Raw genomic sequence first — 8,704 nt, forward strand, 5'->3', positions numbered from 1 at the left:
GTGATAATGTGAAATGCCTGAATTCTTTATTCTTTTTGTAATAAGTATTCTCATTATTAATAAATTAATGTTATTTGCTAAGAGCCAGAACTGAACCTTCATCTGAAAGGTAGATTTTTTTTTAAAAAAAATATTATTTAAATATTAAAGGTGGGATTAAAAATAAAGTAAATAAAAATTAAAAATAAAAATATTTACAAATATTTATAATTTAAGAGATTGGGATTTTTTTAAAATTCCAATTTAAAATTCAAATTAAAAAAATAAATAAAAAATAAAAATATTTGTAAATATTTATAATTTTAAAGATTATAAATATTTATAAATATTTTTATTTTTATCCCACCTTCATCAATTTTAAAATAATGAAAGTTGGTGAATTCTTTTTTCCTCTTATTTTCTCCACAACAGGAACCCTGTGAGGTGGCCTGGGTTTAGAGAGAGTGTTTGTCCTAAAGTCACCTAGTCGGTTCTTATGCCTAAGGCAGGACAAAACTAGTTTCTAGACTTCTGACATATTATCTTGATTTTGTTTTTAAGTCCCTCTTGTAAATTAATATTCAAAGTATAGAAACTGATAACATTTTAACACTTTTCACAAAATAATGTACTAAGCTTCACCTTCTTCATTACAATAGATTCTGGTATTTGGAATTTTCATGAGGGGCCATCATCTTAATCATGAACCTCATTTGTAGGAAAATGCCTCAAATTTAAAATAATTACATTTTAAAATTCTGAATCCAAGAAAACACACTTAATGCCTTGTACCAAATAGAAATATTTAAAGCATATTTAAAGATCCTTAAAACATAATAATAATAATAATAATAATAATAATAATAATAATAATAATAATAATTCTGGCTGCACAAGACCAAGCCTTAAGGACAAATGCATACAAAGTCAAAATTGAGAAGACAGCAACAGACAGTAAGTGCCGCCTATGCAAAGAAGCTGAAGAAACAGTGGACCACTTGGTAAGCTGTTGCAAGAAGATTGCACAAACTGATTACAAGCAGCGGCATGACAAAGTAGCAACAATGGTGCATTGGAAGATCTGCAAAAAATATCATTTGCCTGTAAGCAAAAACTGGTGGGATCATAAAATAGAGAAAGTCATAGAAAATGATAAAATTAAACTGCTCTGGGACTTCAGAATTCAAACAGACAAGCACCTGCAACATAACACCCCAGACTTAACAATTGTCGATAAGAAAGACAAAAAAGTCTGGATAGTGGACGTGGCAGTGCCTGGAGATAGCAGAATAGAAGAGAAAGAACTGGAGAAGATAACAAAATACAAAGACCTACAAATAGAAATAGAAAGACTGTGGCAAAAGCAAGCAAGGGTAGTACCAATAGTCATAGGCTCCTTGGGTGCAATCCCAAAACAACTGGAGCACCACTTGAACACCATTGGCATTGACAAATTCGCTATTAGTCAATTGCAAAAGGCAGCCTTATTAGGAACTGCTTCCATCCTGCGACGATATCTGTAATACCATCAAACATCCACATCTGCCTATCCCAGGTCCTGGGTAAGGACTCGATAGGTAGACAAAATGCCAAATCCAGTCTGAACATCTGGCTGACTGTGCGATGATCGATAATAATAATAATAATAATAATAATTGCAAACTATAGGCAGAACCTCCAATTTCAATCCAATCAGAAACGTTTCTACCAATCCATCAATGGAGAAACTGCAAGGAATCAGTCAGTACCTGACAAGGAAGAAACAGTGCAGTTCTGGAAGCAGATATGGGATAACCCAAAGAAATACAACAAGGATGCGGCTTGGTTAAAAGAGGTGGATGCAAATAAAACAGAAGTTGAAATGAAAGAACTAGTAATAACAACAAAAATGGTAGAAAAAAGAGCAAAGAAAATCAAAAATTGGTCAGCACCAGGTGAAGATGAACTGCATGGGTTTTGGTTGAAACATCTAACTGTTATACACCCACTCATTGCCAAACAGTTCAACAATATACTACAAGGAGGAGAAATTGAAAAGTGGCTAACAACTGGGAAAACCTACCTAATAATGAAAAATCCAGCAAAAGGGGCAACACCAGGTAACTACAGGCCAATTACCTGCTTACCAACAACTTTCAAATTACTAACTGGTGTGGTAGCTGATGCAGTACAACAGCATCTAGTTGAAAACAATCTCTTTCCACCTGAGCAGAAAGGAAACCGCCCCAATAGCAGAGGAACAAAAGATCAACTCCTAATAGACAAAATGATCTTGGAAAACTGCAAGAGAAGGAAGACCAACCTGAATGTGGCATGGATTGACTACAAAAAGGCATTTGACTCTCTGCCACATGATTGGATAATAAAGTGCCTAGAAATAACAGGAGTCAGTAGAAACATCAGAAAATTTGTGCAAAGATCGATGGCACAATGGAAGACACAGTTGCAGATCAATGGTGAGAGGCTGGGAGAGGTTAATATCAAGAGAGGAATATTTCAAGGAGATTCATTATCACCATTACTATTTGTTATTGCACTGTTTCCTCTGTCAACAATACTGAATAACTCAGGACATGGCTATCAAACATCAAAAACATCTGCCAGACTATCCCACCTCCTTTATATGGATGATCTGAAGCTGTATGGAAAAACATCATCTGAAATAGAATCGCTGCTCAACACTGTCCGTATATATAGCCAAGATATTGTAATGGAGTTTGGCTTGGACAAATGTGCCACACTTACTATCAAACAAGGAAAAATAATGAAAACTGAAGGAATCAAGATGCCCCACGAAAATAACATTAAGAGTCTGGATGAGGAAGAGTACTACAAATACTTGGGTATCCTTCAAGCTGACAACATCAAGCACACTGAAGTCAAGAAAAAGATTAGAGGTGAATACATCAAGAGAGTGAAGAAGATCTTAAAATCCAAACTCAATGGAGGAAATACCATAAAGGCAATCAACACCTGGGCAATCCCAGTCATTAGGTACACAGCTGGAATAGTGGACTGGACTCAAGCAGAACTAAAAGCAATGGATAGGCAGACCAGAAAAATAATGACAATGAATCATGCCCTTCATCCACGCAGTGACATTGATAGACTTTATCTACCAAGGCAAATAGGTGGGCGTGGAATGCTACAAGTACATCAGATGGTTGAAGAAGAAAAAATGGCTTTGGAAGAATATCTGAAGAACAATGATGAAGATGCACTGAAATTAGTATATCAGGAAGGCTTACTAACTACTGGAGAGACCAAACTGGCCTACAAGAAAGACCAAATGAAGAACAGAATAGAGGCATGGGAAGACAAAGCACTACATGGCCAATACATGAAAAAAATAGCTGGGAAAGCAGATAATAATAAAACCTGGCAATGGCTAATAAGAGCAGGAAAATTGAAGAAAGAGACCGAGGGACTAATTCTGGCTGCACAAGACCAAGCCTTAAGGACAAATGCATACAAAGTCAAAATTGAGAAGACAGCAACAGACAGTAAGTGCCGCCTATGCAAAGAAGCTGAAGAAACAGTGGACCACTTGGTAAGCTGTTGCAAGAAGATTGCACAAACTGATTACAAGCAGCGGCATGACAAAGTAGCAACAATGGTGCATTGGAAGATCTGCAAAAAATATCATTTGCCTGTAAGCAAAAACTGGTGGGATCATAAAATAGAGAAAGTCATAGAAAATGATAAAATTAAACTGCTCTGGGACTTCAGAATTCAAACAGACAAGCACCTGCAACATAACACCCCAGACTTAACAATTGTCGATAAGAAAGACAAAAAAGTCTGGATAGTGGACGTGGCAGTGCCTGGAGACAGCAGAATAGAAGAGAAAGAACTGGAGAAGATAACAAAATACAAAGACCTACAAATAGAAATAGAAAGACTGTGGCAAAAGCAAGCAAGGGTAGTACCAATAGTCATAGGCTCCTTGGGTGCAATCCCAAAACAACTGGAGCACCACTTGAACACCATTGGCATTGACAAATTCGCTATTAGTCAATTGCAAAAGGCAGCCTTATTAGGAACTGCTTCCATCCTGCGACGATATCTGAAATACCATCAAACATCCACATCTGCCTATCCCAGGTCCTGGGTAAGGACTCGATAGGTAGACAAAATGCCAAATCCAGTCTGAACATCTGGCTGACTGTGCGATGATCAATAATAAATAAGAGTATTAATAATAATAATCCCCAGTGAGCACTACCTTGACGGGTTGTGGGCTTGTGTACTCTGAGGAAGATGAGAGCTATGCCAGAGGTTCAACCATACTGGACAGGTCTCATCATAGGAGTCAGACAAAGAGTGTCTCTCCCATAAAAAATATGGTGAGACGTAAATTTCAGAATGCCATACCGGCTCGGACATCGCCCGGGTTAACAAGGTCCGCATTAGATATTGGAGTTCCTGGATATCTGGTGAAAAATGGGTTACAGGACTCAGGACTGTTGGCTGAGCAACCAGGCCAGCAGCTGCAGAACTACTGGAAGAAAAGATGTTTATCCGTCGCAGATACACAGTGATTGAAAACAAAGAAATAATGATCTGTTACTACAGATCAAGTCCAACAAGAAGAGGATATCTAAAACGAATGCACCAGTTCTGGAAAGAACAACATCCAGAATCAAAAATAACAGAACAGAGACTAGCAGATCAACGCCGATTTATAATGCAAAATAAAGTATTCACAGAAACAGAATTGGACGAACTGCAAAGGTTTACCCGGGGCCAAGAAATCAAAGCCTTACCAGAAGTAATTCAGAATGTAGAGGCAAACCAGGTTGAGTGTTTGGCAGTTAGGAATCCAGCAGAAGATATTATAACATTCTCCATTTGAAACCAGTCAACTCTTCCCTCAGAAGAACAAACCTCTAACTAAGAAATAAAAGAATTGAAACAAAGAATAACGAGCGATCTGACAGCACAAAAACAGACAAATAAAGGCTACCTGCATTGAAGCTTGTTGCCAAGAAAAGCTAGCACAAGCATTAAATATGCAAATACTGCAATATCAAGTATAAGCACCAATTCACTGCAAGAAACAAACCAACTAATGTACAGCACAGCTGCAGTTATAACAGAATACCTGGGATGCAAAATCAACAAAAAAGAAAAACAAACAAACATTGCACCAGAAAAATGGAAGGTTAGATTAGAAAATAAGATCAGCAAGTTAAGATCACATGCAAGCAAGCTAGAACAGATGAAAGAAAAGAAGCTGAAGAACAAGAAGACCAAAGAATACCTAATCAAGAAATACCACTTAGAAACAAGGAAGATCAAGGAAGCACTGGAAATAATAAAGCAACAAATAACAGCTATAGCCAGGAAAATCAGTAGATATGAAGCTCGAATTGCAAACTATAGGCAGAACCTCCAATTTCAATCCAATCAGAAACGTTTCTACCAATCCATCAATGGAGAAACTGCAAGGAATCAGTCAGTACCTGACAAGGAAGAAACAGTGCAGTTCTGGAAGCAGATATGGGATAACCCAAAGAAATACAACAAGGATGCGGCTTGGTTAAAAGAGGTGGATGCAAGTAAAACAGAAGTTGAAATGAAAGAACTAGTAATAACAACAAAAATGGTAGAAAAAAGAGCAAAGAAAATCAAAAATTGGTCAGCACCGGGTGAAGATGAACTGCATGGGTTTTGGTTGAAACATCTAACTGTTATACACCCACTCATTGCCAAGCAGTTCAACAATATACTACAAGGAGGAGAAATTGAAAAGTGGCTAACAACTGGGAAAACCTACCTAATAATGAAAAATCCAGCAAAAGGGGCAACACCAGGTAACTACAGGCCAATTACCTGCTTACCAACAACTTTCAAATTACTAACTGGTGTAGTAGCTGATGCAGTGCAACAGCATCTAGTTGAAAACAATCTCTTTCCACCTGAGCAGAAAGGAAACCGCCCCAATAGCAGAGAACAAAAGATCAACTCCTAATAGACAAAATGATCTTGGAAAACTGCAAGAGAAGGAAGACCAACCTGAATGTGGCATGGATTGACTACAAAAAGGCATTTGACTCTCTGCCACATGATTGGATAATAAAGTGCCTAGAAATAACAGGAGTCAGTAGAAACATCAGAAAATTTGTGCAAAGATCGATGGCACAATGGAAGACACAGTTGCAGATCAATGGTGAGAGCTGGGAGAGGTTAATATCAAGAGAGGAATATTTCAAGGAGATTCATTATCACCATTACTATTTGTTATTGCACTGTTTCCTCTGTCAACAATACTGAATAACTCAGGACATGGCTATCAAACATCAAAAACATCTGCCAGACTATCCCACCTCCTTTATATGGATGATCTGAAGCTGTATGGAAAAACATCATCTGAAATAGAATCGCTGCTCAACACTGTCCGTATATATAGCCAAGATATTGTAATGGAGTTTGGCTTGGACAAATGTGCCACACTTACTATCAAACAAGGAAAAATAATGAAAACTGAAGGAATCAAGATGCCCCACGAAAATAACATTAAGAGTCTGGATGAGGAAGAGTACTACAAATACTTGGGTATCCTTCAAGCTGACAACATCAAGCACACTGAAGTCAAGAAAAAGATTAGAGGTGAATACATCAAGAGAGTGAAGAAGATCTTAAATCCAAACTCAATGGAGGAAATACCATAAAGGCAATCAACACCTGGGCAATCCCAGTCATTAGGTACACAGCTGGAATAGTGGACTGGACTCAAGCAGAACTAAAAGCAATGGATAGGCAGACCAGAAAAATAATGACAATGAATCATGCCCTTCATCCACGCAGTGACATTGATAGACTTTATCTACCAAGGCAAATAGGTGGGCGTGGAATGCTACAAGTACATCAGATGGTTGAAGAAGAAAAATGGCTTTGGAAGAATATCTGAAGAACAATGATGAAGATGCACTGAAATTAGTATATCAGGAAGGCTTACTAACTACTGGAGAGACCAAACTGGCCTACAAGAAAGACCAAATGAAGAACAGAATAGAGGCATGGGAAGACAAAGCACTACATGGCCAATACATGAAAAAAATAGCTGGGAAAGCAGATAACAATAAAACCTGGCAATGGCTAAGAGCAGGAAAATTGAAGAAAGAGACCGAGGGACTAATTCTGGCTGCACAAGACCAAGCCTTAAGGACAAATGCATACAAAGTCAAAATTGAGAAGACAGCAACAGACAGTAAGTGCCGCCTATGCAAAGAAGCTGAAGAAACAGTGGACCACTTGGTAAGCTGTTGCAAGAAGATTGCACAAACTGATTACAAGCAGCGGCATGACAAAGTAGCAACAATGGTGCATTGGAAGATCTGCAAAAAATATCATTTGCCTGTAAGCAAAAACTGGTGGGATCATAAAATAGAGAAAGTCATAGAAAATGATAAAATTAAACTGCTCTGGGACTTCAGAATTCAAACAGACAAGCACCTGCAACATAACACCCCAGACTTAACAATTGTCGATAAGAAAGACAAAAAAGTCTGGATAGTGGATGTGGCAGTGCCTGGAGATAGCAGAATAGAAGAGAAAGAACTGGAGAAGATAACAAAATACAAAGATGTTGAAGAGCATTGGGCCTGGAACAGAGCCCCACTACACACTTCCTTCCATGTAGCTGCAGTTCTATTGAGGACCACACGTTGAATATGGCTGGTCAGCCAGCTACGAATCCATCTGGTGGTGATGCTGTCTACCCCACATTTTTCTATCTTATCAAGTAGTAGGTTGTGATCTATTTTATCAAATGCCTTACTGAAATCCAAGTAAATTATATCCACAGCATTCCTCTGATCCACTAATTGGTCAAAGAATGCAATAAGATTTGTCTGGCATGATCTGTTTTTGACAAACCCATGTTGGCTTTTAGTTGTGATTTTGTTTCCCTCTAGGTGTTCGCTGACTCATTATTTGATTATCTTTTCCAGAATCTTCCCAGGTATTGAGGTCAGGCTGATAGGTCTGGATCCATTTTTTTTTTCCTTTTTTGAAGATGGGAACTACATCAGCTCTTTTCCAGTCCTCTGGAATGGTTGTCTTGAGTTGAGTTGAGGAATCAGAAGATTGGTTGAGACAAAAGTTCCTCTCAATGGGAAAATGGTGTCCTCACAACTTCCATGTAGGTATCATAAAGAAAAAAATACTCTTGCTTTTTTCTGCTTTTAAATAAAGAATTAGAGAATGCAAAATAAGTTGACCAGCTAATCAAACAATTGATGTACCAGACTGAACAGGTCTTAGAGCTGCTTCTAAACTATTTCAAACATTTATATTGAAGTGCCATAATGTATATCAGATGCAGATCTGAACTCAAGTGTTGGTCTGGCCAAAAACTTCTTAATCAGTTAAGTATGAGAGACTGGATACTATAGGACCATCTGAGAAAATAGTTTCTCATATGCCCAAAACAGAGATGAGCCTTTAGCAGAAGTTGTAGATAAGTGTAAAGATGACATAGGAGCTACCTCATTGGTTTATACATTCCAAATCCTTCCTTTCTGTTTGAGCTAGAATTGAAGCAGTTGCTCTATATTTCCACTTCAGGACCCATAACATATATGGAAATTTTGGAGTATCACAACAAATGTTAATTGATATTATTTAATTTGGACCCCAATTTATGAAATCATTGGGGAGGAAATTATAGCGATGTGGCCCAAACTTAACATTTCAATTATTATCTTATATTTTGATGAAA

The sequence above is a fragment of the Crotalus tigris genome, unplaced genomic scaffold (assembly GCF_016545835.1).
Source record: "Crotalus tigris isolate CLP2741 ecotype Arizona unplaced genomic scaffold, ASM1654583v1 scf7180000024370.6872682, whole genome shotgun sequence".
Taxonomy (NCBI): Eukaryota; Metazoa; Chordata; class Lepidosauria; order Squamata; family Viperidae; genus Crotalus; species Crotalus tigris.